The 18,345-nt window shown below is 42.5% G+C and overlaps 1 protein-coding gene across 23 annotated transcripts in view; it reads right to left on the bottom strand.

The window, feature by feature from the left end:
- The window catches only part of LDLRAD4 (low density lipoprotein receptor class A domain containing 4), a 434,307-nt gene that overhangs the window by 136,858 nt on the left and 279,104 nt on the right, over positions 1-18,345 (bottom strand). Inside the window, exon 1 of one of the 23 annotated variants that reach the window (XM_064577958.1) lies at positions 15,258-15,388. The exons of the other annotated variants lie outside the window; for them this stretch is intronic. The gene's annotated coding sequence lies outside the window, so the exon portion shown is untranslated. Of the gene's footprint in view, positions 1-15,257; positions 15,389-18,345 lie in introns of those variants that run through there. 23 annotated transcript variants of the gene reach the window in all.

The following is an 18,345-nucleotide window of genomic DNA, read 5'->3' on the forward strand; positions in this document are numbered from 1 at the left end:
AGTCATTAGTTTTCTAAGACTATTTCAAGCAAGAATTGATCAAGGCAATTTAACATAGTAACTATAAACCGCATAAAATTAGCCAATGAATCTAAGGAAGTATGAATCCAGCATGTGAAGGGCAAAAGCAGCACATCCATTAGAGACTTACCACACATTCAAAATCATCAACATTTGAAAGGAACCCTGCATCAAAACAAGGAGCACTTGGGGCGCCTGGGTGGCTCAGTGGGTTAAGGGTCTGCTTTCGGCTCAGGTCATGATCCTAGGGTCCCGGGATCGAGCCCCCCATCAAGCCCCCCATCGGACCCCACACCTGGTCCCACATCAGGTGCCCACTCAGTGGGGAGCCTGCTTCTCCCTCTCTCTCTGCCCCTCCCCCTGCTTAATCACCCTCTGCCCCTCCTCCTACTTGTGCTCTTGCGCGCGCGCGCGCGCTCTCTCAAATAAAATCTTTAAAAGAAAAAACAAAAAACCGCGAGCACCTGGGGTGCCAGGGTGGCTCAGTCAGTTAAGCATCAGACTCCTGGTTTTATCTCAGGGTCACAAGATAGAGCCCCAGGTCCAGCTCAGCGGTGCTAAGTGAAGAGTCTGCTTAGGACTTTCTCCGGGCGCCTGGGTGGCTCAGTCGTTAAGCACCTGCCTTCGGCTCAGGTCATGATCCCAGGGTCCTGGGATCGAGCCCCTCATGGGCAGGAAGCCTGCTTCTCCCTCTCCCACTCCCCCTGCTTGTGTTCCGTCTCTCGCTGTGTCTCTCTCTGTCAAATAAAATAAAAAAAGAAGACTTTCTCTCCCTCTCCCTCTGCTCCTCCCAGCCCCCACACCCATGCATGCACACGTGTTCGCTCTCTCAAAAATAAATAAATCTTTAAAAAAATTGTGAGCACCCAACCTTTTCTACTCCAGAAGCTTTTTTTTTTTTTTTAAGATTTTATTTATTTATTTGACAGAGAGAGACACAGCAAGAGAGGGAACACAAGCAGGGGGAGTGGGAGAGGGAGAAGCAGGCTTCCCGCGGAGCAGGGAGCCCCATGCGGGGCTCGAGCCCAGGACCCTGGGACCATGACCTGAGCCGAAGGCAGACGCTTAATGACTGAGCCACCCAGGCACCCCTACTCCAGAAGCTTTTGCCTTACAAAACCTATGTAGAACATTCCTGTTTCAGAATATTTTCTTACAAAGTTGTTCACAGGAAACAAGGCCATGGATGATTAGGCAGCTACTAACTACATAGGAATCTAAAACGATAAATCCTATATTGTGACTCTGAAGGGTAGTCCTTATTTTAGTCAGGTAGTTATGCCACAAAAGATGTGCAGCTGAGGGGTTAAAAAAAGGGGGTAGCTAAAATATAGGCACATTTCCTTATTAAGCCTATATTCATCCTAGAAGTTAGTTCAATGCAAGAGACAACTATCAAAAGAAACAGAAGCAAATCGCATTTAAAAACAAAACACTATGGTTTGCCTTCCAACCCATCTTAGATAAACACAATGACTGCTGGATGAGAATCCAAAGAATTTCAGCGATAAACAGTGAAAGTACTCCTTGTTATAAATTTAACTTCAATGCCCAAGAAATGTCTTCAACTAAACGCATAAGCACTCACAGTAACATACACTACAGAAGCTTTACATCTTGTGGTCTCTGGAACATCTTTCCCAGTGCCAATGACAGCAAAAACAGATTTCTTGGGACAGTTTCTAATAGAGTCTGATTTGGGGAGTTAAGTCAAGCAACCAAAAGGGAGGTTAAGGTCTTTTCTTTGTTTTAGGTTTAGACGTTTTTACTCTTGAGAGCCAATGCTTCCTAATACGGCATGTTTAAAAAGAAAGAAATACTGCTGGATGGTATTATGGAAGCTATAAGCTAAATGCTATAAGCCTTTCATTTCAGTGGGTCAAAACCAATCACTCATTTTCTCATCCCCAAATTTCCCAGTCAGTCCTCTAGGAAAATCTTCCCCCCTCAGGAGATCACAGAATTCATGACATATATTTTCTTTATCCATAATTTTGGAAGAGCATGCCCATTTTGTAGTGAACTGATAGCTGTGTGATGATTTTTAAGAGTATTTTGCTTTCTCTTTTCAGAAACAGAATTAAAAAGCACAGTGGAGAAGAGGCCTTCTGAGCTTGCCCAGGTTTCTCCTACTTCTTCTTCGGGCTACACTCAGACCACTCCTCAAAGAACTCCTTTTTGTAAAGACACAAGTGACACGAGACCTACAATCTCCATGGGAACACAATCTAGGCTCAAAGGACCTTGTTCTCAGAAATTATTTCCATTTCCCCAACCTCAGTGTGCTAGCTTTTATTTGGAAGACCTAACTTTAATTCCATGTTTCCCAAGTAGATGAAAAGACCACTTTGGCACCACCTCTATACCTCTTCCTTGTTTTTTTTTCCCCCTCTTAGTCCTCATACAAGCCACATTAATCCTATAATTGCTTCCTATAAAAGCTATATCTCCCTCATCCTTTAGGTTGCTCCTACTCTCAGTAACGGAGATGGAGAGGTGCTCACCAGGCTCTGAGTGTGAACCTCACAAGGGCGGAAATCTGTCATTATATGTTAGGAAAGCTAACCCGGTTGTCATAACCTTTCCTCAGAGGTCTCCTTTTTCAACACTTTAATCATCTTTAAATGACTTTCTTTGGAAGTCTCTCTAAAGTGGCCCCATACTATACAATCAAATCATTTTAGAGCTCGAAGAGACATTGTAAAGTCATCCAGGCTTTTACAGAAGAGAAAACTGAGACCCAAAGAGGCTGAGTGACATGCAGAGTCTCCCAGCTGATTGCTAGATTTTACTGATTCTAGTTTTAACTAGAAGTGATGGATTCCTAGTCCTATGAAACATATTACCTGTTCTGTTCAAGATCTGAGTACAGGCTATCTTTGCTTTACACACAGTTCAGATATGAAAAAATGTCAATTACCATACTTTATATAACACCATCCCCAAACAACACAGTTCAAATTTCAGTTATCAGAGTACGCTGACTAGGAGTAATTGCATAAAGTCCAAACTCTACAGCTAGCACTTCAGGCTACAAATCACTATGTAAGTAACAGCTGAGCATCGTGATCAGTAACCAATCACATCACTTCTTTCAAAATCCGCTGGTGACTGGTCACCACACAGCTGTTATTTACACATAAACAGCAAAGGGGGTAGTTATGTTGTGTCCTGTGTCCCAGGGATACATACATGCCATTTTAAAAAAATGGGTAATCAGAAGAGAGAATTAGCCAATGAAGATAAAAAGAAACACAAAGTGATAATGCTGGAAGTGAAATCTGAATCTACCGTAAGTGGAGGTACAGAAGAAATAGCTGACCGTGGGAACCGTGACCTTGATGCTGCTCAGGACTTACAATGTGCAGCTAGAGAGCTCTGAGGAGGCAAGCTTAGCGACACAAAGGAGGAAAGTAGTTGTGACAAAAAGCATAAAGGTGACCCAGGGGAAATGATGGCACCAAAAAAATTTACATTAGAAGAACTCTCAGAGACATTTCACAACATTGAAAGCCCAAAGGATAAAATATTGGAAGCTGATCCAAACTAAGAAAGGAGTATGGCAACTCATCAAGGCACAGGAAAAACACTCGCTCCATACCCTAAGTTACAGGGCAGCAAAGAGATAGCAGGCTCTGTTCAAACTACTCTTGATAAGTTTTATAAAGAAATAGAACAGTTTAATTCTCAGTGTTTCTAATGTTTTAAATTACAATATGCCAAATAAATATTAGTTTTTCTACCATTTGTCATGCCCCTATATATTTATAATTGATAACAAGAGTTTTTTAATGTTTTGACAAAAAATATTTAAAGGTCAAGGAACAATTATAATTTTACCCATGATTATTAGTGGGGCTAACCTAAAAAAAAAAAAATCTCCTTTTTACTGTTAGTAGAAGCTGAGATTTAGCTTATGGGTGACCAGCTCCTACAATCTACAGGAATTAAAATACATTATTATATTTATTTATTCAGAAGCAACCACCATATCCTGGGAGTCCCCAGAGTATGCAAGGGATTATACTATAGGCCATCATGATAACCCTGTGAGCTAGGGATCAAGTGTCTTGTCCAAGCCACTTGGACAGAGCTAAAATCCAAAGCTGGTTCCTCTGACTCCAAGCCACCCTCTCTGCCCACCCTTCCACAGCCTATCCAGGTCCTCTGGTGGGAAGGATGGCATCTCCTACAAAGGATGGCTATTTCCACCTCAGAATCCTTCACAAACAGCAATGGCAAGTAACGGGGGCATCCTTGTGGGAAGGCTGGCACAAGACTATTAACCATAACTCGCACTATATTGCCTTTTGCAGATGAGAAAATGTGTATTCTGTATGACTTATTCATTCTTGAGTGTGCAATTGTTCATTTAAAGACAATGCATATTCTTCTTTAAAACAATGGTCTTGGTCTTTCCTTTTCACTTCTGCCTGATCTACAGCTTACAATGCCCTCCCAGAATAAAACAAAATTCACTTCAGAACAGGCCTCATTCATAATGCACACATTTTGCTTGTCTGGGTCCTCTCTAGCACGCCTATGCTCCCACTTCTTTATTTTACATTGAACAGCTGGAATATGAGGAAGTTCCCTTCTGATCCTTTTTCCTCTTTCCTTTCTTATCTGTTTCCCTTATCTGATATTTAAATCCCAATTCCTATTTAGAGTATTTAGGGTATTTTTACTTGACAGAGAACCTCATACGTGTCACCATTTGTTCTGGTACCTGGTGGTGGGGAAACATGTTGTCTGTTGGAAACAGTGGCAGACTGCCAACTATCTGTGGAAAAGGATTTTCAAAGCCTGCACAGAATAGAAATATTGCTGGAGCACAAAGTGCTGTATTTTTTTTTTAAGATTTTATTTACTCATTTGAGACACAGAGATAGAGAGAGAGAGAGAGAGAGCATGAGCAGGGGGAGAGGCAGAGGGAGAGGGAGAAGCAGGCTCCCTGCTGAGCCAGGAGCCCAGTGCGGGACTCGATCCCAGGACCCCGGGATCATGACCTGAGCCGAAGGCAGACACTCAACCATCTGAGCCACCCAGGTGCCCCAGGTGCTGCATTTTCCAGTGATACCATTTGTAATAGTATTTAGGGCCATCTTCCATGTAACTGAGTAAAAAAAGTCATAGAGTAAAATAAGTTAAAAAAATCCTTGTCAATGAGCAAAAGGTGATATATGGAAGCACTGAATTACTATCTTGTATACCTGAAACTAATATAGCACTGTATGTTAATTGGAATTAAAATAAAAACTTAAAATTAAAAAATTAAAAATAAGAAATAGCATCAGAATAAAAAAATACCCTTTTATCAATCTCCACTTTCAGGTACATAAGTTATAAATATTTTATCACATTATCATCAACTGATTGTGGCCAAAGATAAACAATCATAAAAAGAGACATAATTCATTCACAGTCAAAACTTAAAACTCCATGTAATACCACCAGTTCCTTATGTTCATATTAATACAAGTTATATAATACTGATTTATACAATAAACTCTGCTGTCACCTTTCATTCTTGAGCATCTCCCCCAAATTCCTTCTATTACAGCAGATATTTGCTGTATCTACTGACCTACAACTCTCTGGACATAAAGCCCCTGTAAGATGGAAAGAAATCCATCCCCCCAAATAGCCCATGGAGAGCTGTCTAATGAGGACGGATCTCAGCCTGTGGACATGGAGCTGCTCTGTGGATAACTGCACAGTCCACCAAAGATTCCCGGATGGCTGCACTCTCTGAGGATGCTGGGGAAAAGTCAAAATCCATGCCGAAGCACTCAGAAGACCTGTTTCATAGGCAGCTCACCTTCCTAGGCTGGGCCCAAACAATCCTCCCAGTGGGCAGTCCCTGTGTTGGTGTGTCTGTGGATTCTGGACAGTCACAGCCCAAGCTGGTTGAGAGTTCATGAGAAGCAGAACTACAGAGTTGGGCCCATTCTGCCACCAGAAGGAAGCTATTTTCTCAATACATTATTTTGTCTGTAAAGAGTTAACAAATAACTAAGAACTTAGTAGATAGCCAAACTGTATATTTATGAGCTTAGCACTTACAGTATTACTAATGACTTGGTGGCTAGAATGAACTTCATACACAAAAATGTGGTCAATGCATATAGGCCAATAATCGGTATTCAATTGTGGGTGTGTAAAGGAGTTAGTACAGCCTAAATCCAAGTAAGAGCATTTCAGAAAAAAGCTTAGTTATCACAAAATGTACCTCAATACAGTCCTAAGAACTGGTTAAAAATCAGGGCCAACACAGAAGCTGTTTAGCTCTGGGAAGGAATTTTAGAAGATGTGACACCAATTGATAGCATTAATTCACTTAGTAGCAACAGCACAAAACCTGTGAGATATGAAACTGAGTCAAGAGCTAAAAAAAACATAAGGCAAACTGGTCCTAGGAGGAGATGGGGTAGTTTTCCATACCTTATTTGGAAAACTTATGGAATGACCATTTGGTGCTTTCATGATAATTCAAAGCCTTGTCAATATTTTCAATATTACCCAAAGATTTTACTTCTAACCCAGATTTGTCTGTTGTGCTTATCCTGAGCCTCTATAATTTATATAGTCCTAAATTCAAAGTGGTTTAAGGCCAGTAGAATAAAAGGATTTTAAATGTTATGTTCTCTTAGGTTGGAAGTAGCAAAAACGCAATTTTAGTACAACTTCAATGTTTCAAAATATTATTTTAGTTGTTAAAGATCTTAAAATAAAACTTCTTCATTGTGCAATGTCCCTTGTATTTATCAAGAACTAAAAGAAACAAAGAAGGCTATTTCATTCCCCTGTCCCTGATCCTTACAAAGACAGAGAAGTATGTGTGCTTGCAAGTGTAAGGGTGTGTGTGTGTGTGTGTGTGTGTGTGTACAGGCACTTTACTTTTCCTCCTAATTCTGACCTTTCAGGTTTCTATGTGTATGAATACCCACCCACCTGGCTGGCAGACCTTTTCACAGTGTGTCCTTCAAGATAAAAATATATATATATCAGCACAGTTTGGAAACAATGACAACCCTATCGAGTGCTGGAGAGAGAAAGAAAGGAGCTAAGGGTGAGAAAGACAGACAGACAGACATGCTCAAGAAAATCACTTCCAGCCAGGGTCTGGGGCTACGCAACTAATCAGGCAGGTATTCAGCTCTTCACTTCTGCAGACTTGCTTAGCATTGAAATCGGCTGTCTGCCCAGGAGGATGAGGTAATGTCTAGGTTTAATGCCAAAATCTCTCTAACTGGCAGGACACATCGGGTAAATATTTCTACTGCAGGAGACCACATTCATTGATGCTGCTGCCAGTTTTATTATTGTTATTATGCTCATTAATATTAATACCTGGCCATCATACCTGTTTAAGATTGAAGACGGAAAGCCAGGGTTTTTGCTGAAATCACATTAGCAGGTATGGGAGGGAAAAAAGCAAACCTCCTACTCTGCTCCCCACCCCCAAGCTTCCCTTAACAATGACAATCACAGCACTGACCTGCAATCCCTTTTACACACCCTGGGCTGCACAAACTCTCTCTCCCAGTGGCTGCAAATATGGAACCATACTCAGGTTTCCCCCACTTGCATCCTGTCAGTGCGAATGGGTGAGGTGGTATTGGTAGGTGGGGCATCAAGCCCACTTCAAGCTACTTGGACAGTTGTGACATTTGGAAACATAGTAGATTGCCAATGCTTTCTTCTTCCTTATTAAAAAAATTCTAAATTTGCTACACATCTATTTTTGATGGCATGGTTTATGGCCTCACAAATTACGGGCACCCTCGTGCTGATACTGAACAGGTCTCATAACTTGTTCCCTTGATGATCTGTCCCTGTGGTTACTGTCAACAATATACACTCATGTCACAGCATATGATCCTACAGAAGCATTTACAGAATGCTAAGGTCTCTTTAATTTAAATTTTCCCTGTTGTTACTGGATGAGTCCTCTGACATCAGCCTTTATTCAGTTAAAAAGACAGGACTTTTCGTTCTGGGAGTCAGCAACTGAATGTCAAACTTCACATGGGTTCATGAAGGACCACCTACAAGGGATGGTCAAACTTTCACCAATCTTATCTCCTCTCACCAAAGGTTTGAAAATAATGCTTCCCTCTCCCAGACATTATTCCAGGAAGGGGCAAGAAAGCATGATGCCAAGCAAAGCCTTCCTGCAAAAGGTGCCACAAGGGCAGTATTATGTGTGAACAACACAAAAGAACACCTGAAACCCAACATCATCCTGCAGCAAGACAGAGAGCATCACCTCCGCACTCGGACATCACCTACACCACTTCACTGGGAAGGTGGAGCTCTGGAGAATGGAATCAGGAGGCGACTCCTCAAATGTGCCAAAGATGGGAAAATAAATAGACAGACGCTATTCTTGTGCTTGGTCAGGGCCAACCCAGCCCAGCTAGCTGCTAACATCTACACACAGTGACTCCATGAGCTGAATGTTGTTTTGGTTTTGGTTTTGTTTTCAGATCAAACAACCCTCCATAAGCAAAGAGTTTCAACTTGTACAAGAGTCTTGTACAACATACATGTGCATACAACATACATGGGAACCCAAGAATTCCTTATGAATCAGGAAGGTGATTCACTGTAGATGGGAACTGGAGATGGAGGTGGAAAGGAACCAAGACAATGGTAAGGTCCTTCTATTGTTAGGGGAGTAGGGACCTAGTTGCTGGTCCCAAGTATAATACTGGAAAGAGAGATGAGAGTGAAAATGAAAGGGGAATCATAGAGATTTTCCACAACTGGGGAAGGTGTATGCTTGGAAGGATTTCTTCAATGTCATCCTCACCTGGGTGACTTCCCACTGTGATAGCTGAAAGGAATTTTCCTGTTTCCCCGCCCCCAAACAAAATATTTCTTCTCGCTGTAGCTTTGGTTTTCGGAAGTCATCCTTCTTTCTTCCCAAAAGGGGGGACCTTTGTCACCTACAAGAAAATTTAGGCTCCCCAAATGTGTTTTGATCTGATATTATGACATGAAAGTCACTTGTGTCTTCTTACAGGGCTTGGTGAACTGCTTTTGAAAAACAGTAATAATTAAGAAAGGCTGAAAATGTACAGTAGTCCCCCTTTTCAAAATGCTGGGGCTCTTTTTTAAGCTGTAATAAAAAGAAGCTAAATAAAATTCCCCAAAGCTAAGCAGTCTAAATTTTATTTAGACTGGAGAATGTTCATTATGAGTCGGGCAACAGGCAGAATGGAAATTACTAAGTAATTGAACATTATAGCCTTAAAACCCGTTAGTTCATCTTACTGCATTTCCTGAATACATGCGTATTTTTATGTTTTGTTAAACTAATAAACGATTTTTAAAAATTAATGAAGAGGTTCTAATCCTTGTGCTACTTGGTTATCTATCTTCAAGTCCACTGAGGTGCTGGTTGCAGGGTTGACTGCCTTCAGATTTGCTGGAGCAAATTAATGTGTGAGCATGACATTTTATACTCTGTGGTTTTAATTTTGGCTTATATTAATGCAGTGGTTTGGTGGTAACTGCCACAAACCTTGAAATCACACTCTTCTCCTCCCACCTCCCTAACCTTATTAATCCTTATTAATCTCAACTATGGGAGCCTTTGACTCTAATACCAAAACCAAGAGTCAAGGTTCTGTGATATCCCTCCCTGAAACCATAGAATGATGCGACCTAGTTCAGGGCTGATTCTTGAGTCTCCCTAACTCTAAACACTCTAAATTTAACTGGATACTTTCAAGGTTGAATTCTGATCTGCTCTGCTCTTCATTCCCAGTGGGATCATGGCTTAACTTCCACAGGAAAGATTTAGGTCAGATGAAAAGATGATATTAATATCTTCAACAAAAGACTTGTTAAGCATTAGACTGTGCTACTGACTGTGGAAACCTCATCCCCTGCAAATCTTTTAATAGAACCAAGAGGGAGGATGGGAGGTCATCCAGTTTACCTCCTAACTTCAAGCAGACCCCACTAGAATCATTCTGGGCAGTGAGGCTGCCTTATTTTTAAGGTGTGCTTTTTGTTTTTCCAGAGAAGCAGATTCCACAATCTTCCTTAACAATTTACTCTAGTTCCTGACAGTCTTCATGACTCAGGATTCATTTCCTTATGCTTAACCTAAATCTTCCAAGCTGCCAGTGGTGCTCATTTCCTCCCGTGTTCTCATTGGTACCGATGCAGAACAGCTGGTGCCTGTCGTCTGCATAATAACTCTTCCTGTCCCTCCAGACACAGCCAATCTCCTCCAGGCCAAGCAGGGGAATCCAGAGGGGTGCCAGAAGAGCCGAGAGAGCCTGGGATTTGTTACAGAATTAAAAGAGGGACCTAAAAAGGTGGGGGGCGGGGGGGCAGGAGGGCAGGAATCACTAGGAAAAAAAATTCCACAAAGAGGCTGGCAGTGAAGGCAAAGGCAAGCTGACTGAGTTAGAAGATGAATGAGATCTTCGAGTTCATGGAATTTTATAAAATAACAGTGCTTATGATTTTACTATGTGATCTAGGTGGAGCATGCAATCCCTTTGAGTTTCAGCTATTATCACAGTACAAAATTAACACCTTAATTACCTAAAGACAGAGGCTAGGCCCAATGACCTTAGAGGTCCTTTCTTGTTCTAGAATTTGTGATTTTATTAACCTATTTCTGACCCATCCTAGCCACTTTAGAGGTTATTGACCCAATTCTGAGAAGCAGCTAAGGGAAGATTTAAGAATCTTTAATGTATTTCTTTCCTTTGTACTAAGCCACATTATTTAAAACAAGCCCCTTTCAAGAACACCATCCCATACTTCAGGAAAGGAGAAAAAATATACCCCTGTATTTCCTCTAAAAGATAAATACATGGACTCACTGCCTGTGATGGCACCAAAGCTGTTTCTTAGGCTGATGAATAGAAAACATTTGTTGACTGAAGGCAGGCTTAGAGAAACAGATGAGGTACATTTACAATTTCATTTGTCAGTAGAATTTTAAGCTCTGAGTTTGTCAACTAAAGAACAAAAGTGATTTGGGTTCAATTCCTTTCTCCTTTCTCCCATCTACATTCACCTTTTTGACACTGGAGTTGAAACTGTTTCCCAATTTACAAAATGAGGCCATGAGATTTCTAATGATTTCTAATTTCTCTTCTATGACGAAACTCTGCATTTATGGATATAGATTGGAATTTTGATTCTCTTTCCTTAGAATCCCACCACATAAGCCCTTCTGAATAGTCCCATACATTTACATTCAGAGGTCATTTTCTCAGACAATGACTTACTCACTGTGAAAACTTGGTGAACTTGAAAATGGATGCCAATAAGACCTTAAGGAGCCATCTTAACCACCATGCCAGGAGGCCGAGGTTACCAAGGTCGAGGTGAATATTAGCCCAGTAGGTTCACTCTCACTATTGTAATAACAGGAAAAGTGACCTTGAAGGACAACATGTACAGAGAGTAGACACTAAATTACAAATTAACATTTTACAAGACTTGTTTAACAATACTTAATAATTCATTGATAAGGCCTATATCCTGGGAAGCAGTGGGCAGCGCACCCAAATTTCTTACAGGTCACATGTTTTCTTCAAGTTCCCACTATAAATGTCATTTATTAATGTGTATTTTCTATACTACAGGCATGCTGTCAAAATGTAGCTTGAGAGAAGATATATTTTACTTGTTTTATCAAACTCAGACATCAACTTGAGAGAAATCTTAAGATAGAATTCATTTCAGTGGGCACACTGCATTGTGAACTAACTAAGAAAAAGCTTTTACAGACTTCAATAACTAAACTCAACTGAGGCGAGGCTGGAAATGAATCAAACTAAGCTCTCTCTCTTTTTTTTAACTGAAGCCCCCTGAAGCAGAAGTTAGATGAAGATGTTATTTCCCCTTGCAGTGAATATATGTTTTTGTGTTAGACAAGCCAAGAGCTACCACCGTTGGAATACAGTACATGTCAATATTTAATCTGTCCCTTCCTTTTCCATTTTTAAACCACAATACATCATCTCAGCATGATTGATAACAACCATCTCACTTCTCCCTGCCTGACTCCAGCTCGTTCTGTTGCTAGGTAATGTCTGCAGTCAGCTGTCCTCCAAACATGGGGAAGATGGCCTCCTGGGAGCCACTCCACATCTGAGAACAGTATATGGCAGCTACTGTGTCTGGGGCCAGCATGTCTGCCTCTGTACTGCGGGGCACCGCCAGCGCCTTCTCAGGAAGCGGGGACCCCTCGGGGTGTCCAGCATACGGGTAGGAAGAGAAGCAAGGGCCCAACAGGGGTTGCAGGAGGCCCAGTCTAACAAGCATTCTTCTTCCTAAGGACCACAGGGGCAGGGGCATGGGTGCGTATGACTGTGGCATTTACCTCTGTCATCCTTGGCCTAGTCTGTGTACTCTTTTTGTCTAAAATAGGGAGGCCCACCAGTGGACAAAGTAAAGAAACTATGTTCTGCTCCGAGCCCTGTATGGGATTTCCTGGTGCAGCAGAGAGAAAACCACTGAATCTCAGTCTCCTTCAGTTCCTTGCTTAAAGAAAAGCTCTTATGGGCGCCTGGGTGGCTCAGTCGTTAAGCGTCTGCCTTCGGCTCAGGTCATGATCCCAGGGTCCTGGGATCGAGCCCCGCATCAGGCTCCCTGCTCGGCCGGAAGCCTGCTTCTCCCTCTCCCACTCCCCCTGCTTGTGCTCCTGCTCGAGCTATCTCTCTCTCTTTGTCAAATAAATAAATAAAATCTTTAAAAAAAAAAAAAAAGCTCTTATATTATGAGCCACGCAGAGTCTTCTATGATTTAATGAAAGGATACTATTCGAATATTGGAAAATATTTCCAAAGTATTCAAAGCAATTCCCAACTAAGAATACCACAGGGATTCTCAGGACATTAGGAATAACATGAAGCAGTAGGGGGCGTACAGCGCAAAAAGAGGAAAAAAACAATATATTTGTTTTTACGTAAATTCTCTTTAGTGATGAATACTTCCAAGATCTAAATTTCTCTCTTAATTTTTTCTAGCTCTAAAAGCTGATTCTGTGGTCTAACAAAAATGCAAAAAGAAACTTCATGATGTTTTACATAGAACTGCACTTTTGCACACACCAAAAACCAAAACCCAAAAAACCGCAAAACAATAAAGACTTAAACAATTAAAAAGACCAGACTGTCAGGATGAGCCTCCAGATGAAGGGCATGCACATTCCCAGAATTGGTATACTTGTACAGAATGGTTCTAAAATTGTTTGAAACAATTAAATTTATTGATTGTGGGCAACATGTCAAGCTATTTAGAAGACAGGGGTCACATCTTCGATTCCCCTCTATCATACCAATTTGCTAGAGAAGAGACATTCAGAAACAGCAGGAGTAGGGGGGCCATTGGGATGGAAGAAATGAAGGGTGGTCCGACAGGGCACCCAGACAGCCCAGGTACTTCAGCATCAGCCAGGGAGAGAGCTCCGTCTTTGGTAAGTAAGACTGTGAGATCCTTGCAGGGCACCTTGAGCATCAGAATTCTGGGCATGCACCTAGCCCTGGTGGGCTCTGTGCACAGACGCTCAGAGGAGGGTTATCCACCACACCCCAAGATGATCCCCAAGGCTGCCCCAGTCTGTGGAGACCCCACTGCTGGGTAAGGCGAGACAATGCCCCTTAGCCATGCCGTGTCCTCTTCAGGGAGGTGGACTGTCCTGCTGGGCCAAGGGAGAGGCATTTGCTAAGGAACTGCTGCTTCTTAACAGATGACAAGAGTGAATGAACAAGAGCAAACTGGGAAAAGGACACAGAGGGAAGGGATAATCACTTTTGCTATACTAAATAATACAGACATTCCACATAATCTTTACCTTTACAGCAAGGCAAAGAAACAAGCAAAATCTTAGACAGCAAAAGGATGTCACCTCAGCCGGAGACAACTTGTAAGTAGAGGGAAGACTCTCAGAAAGGCAAGATACTATCAAGGGCCCAGAACATGGGGGAGAAATACCGAGATTCACCTTCCTGAATGCCTGGGTTGTGGAGAAGCCTGACAGCAGGCCACTTGCATATGCAATTCTGTACTTCTAAGTCCTCACAGTGTCACCTCATGGTCTCAAGCCTTTCCCGAACATTCAAGGGATAAACATGACCTGTGTCTGGCCAGGCTGACCTACGGTGGCCTGGGTCTTAAAGCAGAACAAGCTGCATTTTCAGCTCCCACCTAGATGCCTGTCTACCTATACTAGCTCTGTTGTGGACCAGCGATGAATGGGGGACGGGTCACAGAAACTATATGAAAGCAACACAAATTATCTATATTTGTATTAATTGTATCCATAAAATACAGATTTACAGTTTTAGATACAATGAAGCAAGTTTAATGGCCATCCATAATTGATGAAGCAACACCAAACATTATTAGACTTGGGTTCACAAGGTCATCAGCTACAGACAGAAAAAATAATTCTTGGGATGTCTTCATTATCCCAGTTGCCTTACACATAAACATTTATAATAAATTATTTACAAAACACTACCATAGAGGGGCACCTGGGTGGCACAGTTGGTTAAGCATCCGACTCTTGATATTGGCTCAAGTCATGATCGCAGGGTTGTGAGATCGAGCCCCACGTCAGGCTTCACATTCAACGTGGAGTCTGCTTAAGACTCTCCCTGCCCCTCCACACCATGCCCTCCCTCTCTCTCTAAAATAAGTAAATTAAAAAAAAAAAACAACTTTAAATAAAAAAACCACACTAGCATAGAAAGGTAGCACATCTCAACCCCTCCTCATTAACTATAAAGGACACTGTACGGTATGTAGCAGGTTGAATAGTCTGTCTGCTGCCTTTTCCATAATGAGTCTAGATGGTACCAGAGCGGGCCTTTCTCCCATGAAAAGGAACGGAGACTGGCTGGCTGTCCACTCTGTCCAACTAAATCCCTCTCGCAGCCCAGGGATTCACTCTGTTGCCAATTCTCAACCTCTGAGAGCTTCAGGATAGAGTCACAAAAACACTGTCACGAGAGGGAGGAGGCTGAAGGTAGCACAGGAGCTCAGCCTGCCTCTCCCTGCCCTGTGCAACCTCTGGCACAGCCAACTTCTGGTAAACTCCTTGGTTGTGCGATGAACCCAAACCCACTGCTTCCCATCCTCTAAGGAGGAAAGCACTGCCAGATGAGTCCATTTCAGTTCTAAAGAAGGGAAGCACTTCCCATTCACAACATTACAGAACAGAGATGGTCAAGAGGCTGCCTCAGTCCCACCTTACGTCCCGGCTGTCTCTTTTCATGCAGCCTGGTTGGTCCTCACACTGAGCAGACCTCATTTGCACACACTCACTGCTTCCAAGGACTGCTCTGTCCAGCCTAGATGGCAAAAATATGCTCTTCACGACCAAAGCCACACCTGTCAGGGAGACGGAGGAAAGTTCACTTTTTGCTTTTAATATTCCTTTCTGAAAACATTATTAAAAAAACCTTCACCTAGCAGCTTCTATAAACTATAAGATGAGGTAAAGCTTAAAAGGGGTTTGGGTTGTAATTTTAAAAATTTTTTAATGAGGTGTAATGTAAAGCACACATATCATAAGTTACATTTTCAGAAACTGAACACACCCATGTAAATGTTTTAATTTGGACTGTAATATTCTGAAATAAAAATCTCACAAAAGGATACATGAAGTGAAAAAAAGTTTGATTTCACTTCATGTATTTGAAATTCACTTGCTATTATTTCATAATAGACAGTAACAAAGTTATTAACAAAGCTTAAAGGAATATAATCACTAGATCACATCACATCACAGTAGGTCACTTTGGGTACATTAGCTTTATACCCCATAATGGTGAGTTAGTGGCTGTTAGCACTTGAGGAAGATAGCATATCCAAGACAGGAGTCTCCTGGTCTCTGAAGAACTAATCATGGTTTTCTAAGCCTTTATAGAGGTTTAGGATAAGCATTTACTTTACTTGGCCACATCTCTTCCAAGTAGAGAAGATCTGGATTTTATTCACTTTTTTTAAAAAAAGATTTTATTTATTTATTTGACAGAGAGAAAGAGAGAAGAGAGCAAGAGCAGGAACACAAGCAGGGGGAGCGGGAGAGGGAGAAGCAGGCTTCCCACAGAGCAGGGAGCCCGACGTAGGACTCGATCCCAGGACGCTGGGATCATGACCCGAGCTGAAGGCAGATGCTTAACGACTAAGCCACCCAGGTGCCCCAGGATTTTATTCACTTTTATCATGAGTTATTTACAGAAGGAAAAGTGATATATATAATTTTATTCATCTTTTAGCCATTTTCCTTCATGCCTGGCTCACAGTCCCCTACCTTCCTCTTCAATTCCAGGTTCCTGTAAGTCACTCATGTTAAAAGAAGCAGACAGACCACAGGGGCATTTTAACCCAGCAGAGATGTGACTCTAACCCACATGTTGGAAAGGCTGTTGTTATGACACAATTACATGGCTGTTTGTGTCAGGAATGTTAGGCTGGGGAGCCTGCATCCCCACCCTGCTGCTCTTGGAACTGAGGTACTATGACTTATGAATCCGACCAGTATTTCCAACCTGTGCATCTGTTGTCGATGTAACAGGGTGTATGTATGTATGCTGTGTACATCTGTAGAGCAAGAGACACAGGACACCAGATCAAGAGCATACCAATGAGTTCTGAAAAATAAGGATGATTCTGTTACAATTAAAAATGCCAAGAGGCAAACATCAACCCAGTATCTCCAGAGGGCTCACACCCCTTGTGTGTCCATAGGAGGTGCTTAACAAGGAATGTCTTGGGCTGATCAACAGAAAGCACCATCAGTGATGCAGCCTACACACCTCAGAACGGCACATAGAAGGGTGGCAGGGAGAAGGACCAAGTGGATTTTAAGCCCCTTCAACAGTCAGGGCATATTTCAATCTTGCTCGTCTTCCCTCCAAGACAGCGGGATGTAGAAGGCACCGAGGGGGCACTGAAGGAGATGTCAGCTCTGCCCTGGGACACTCTCACCACCAGGGCGTAGGTGGAGGGGGACAAGGACTCAAGAGCAGAAACTTGAAGCAGGAGCAATGACACACAAGGCCAGGGTGGCAGGTTGTGGAGGCAAGTGGGGCAAAAAGGGCACAGCTGTCTCTTGAAGTCCCTAATGGTCTGGGGAAAGGGTGAGCCCGGAGTGGGGAAGGGATGCTGGAGCCAAGGAGTCTGATGGTGTCTCTTCCATGATGTAGGCTGGGTTATCCTTTAAAAACCCCAATCAGCTCATATTTTTCCTGGCCCAAAGCCCTACACTGCCTTCTCCTTTCACTTGGAGTAAAACCCAAGTTCCTTACCAAGGACCATGAAGACATAACCTCTGATCTCTGTGCCCCTTGCATATGAGTGCTCCAGCCAATGAAAGCACGCTCCTGCCTCAAGCCTCTGAATCGCTGCTCCTTGGGCCTGGATACCTTTCCATGAAATGGCCACGTGGGTACTCCCTCACACAAAGATCTTCCCCACCATCTGTTGCCACCACTCTCCACCCCTGCCCCCACCGTTTCATTCTTCTCCAAGGTACCTCTAATCACGTGATATTACATTATATTTTTACTGTTTTCTTTGTTTTTTTTCCCCGTCTCCTAGAAGTCAGGAGCTTTATTTGGTGTTTTAGCTCCCATTCTGAAGATACAGCAGAACTCAGTGGTACTTACTGTATGAAATAAAGAAGAAATTAACTAATTAATTAATTAATGCTCACAGGCAGCCTGTGGGTATTAAAATCCCTGACAATGAGACAGAGCAACAGGAATGACAGCAAGAAATGAAGTTGATATTGTGACTGCCTCTTTGCAAAGGTTTTGGCATTTCTGGCCACATCAGGCAGGGGCGGATCTCCAAAGGTCAGGCAGGGGAGCCAGCCCTCTTCCTCCATCACCCTCTCCCTATCCTTGCCATGTAGCACTGCCAGGAAGTCATGGAGGCTCCCCGAAATGACATGCCTTTGTAACTCTTTCTGTCCATATCCCCAACCAAACAGCAAGGGCAAACCTAGCCAGACAGGGCTCTTGGCCACCACTGAGGGCAGTGAGCCTTTTGCTATACTGCAGAGTGGGGAGAGGGGAGGGAGACAAATTCCTTATGTTTCTGGAACTGAACTACGGTTGGCGAATGAAAGAGAAATGATCACCCTCACAGAAATTCTACTGAGGAAAGAAAGATCTCTATTTAAAACAGAATTATAAAAATTCAAAAAGACTGATAAACACAGGAAAAGGTCACAGTCATCTAGGAAATGCAACTTAAAGCTTCAGTAAAATACTACTACCCACCCACCAGAAATAGCTGAATGAAACAGTCTGACAAGAGCAAGTACTG

Source organism: Mirounga angustirostris, unplaced genomic scaffold (genome assembly GCF_029215605.1).
Source record: "Mirounga angustirostris isolate CCGP_5_RB_7025 unplaced genomic scaffold, mMirAng1.0.hap1 SCAF_14, whole genome shotgun sequence".
Classification (NCBI taxonomy): domain Eukaryota; kingdom Metazoa; phylum Chordata; class Mammalia; order Carnivora; family Phocidae; genus Mirounga; species Mirounga angustirostris.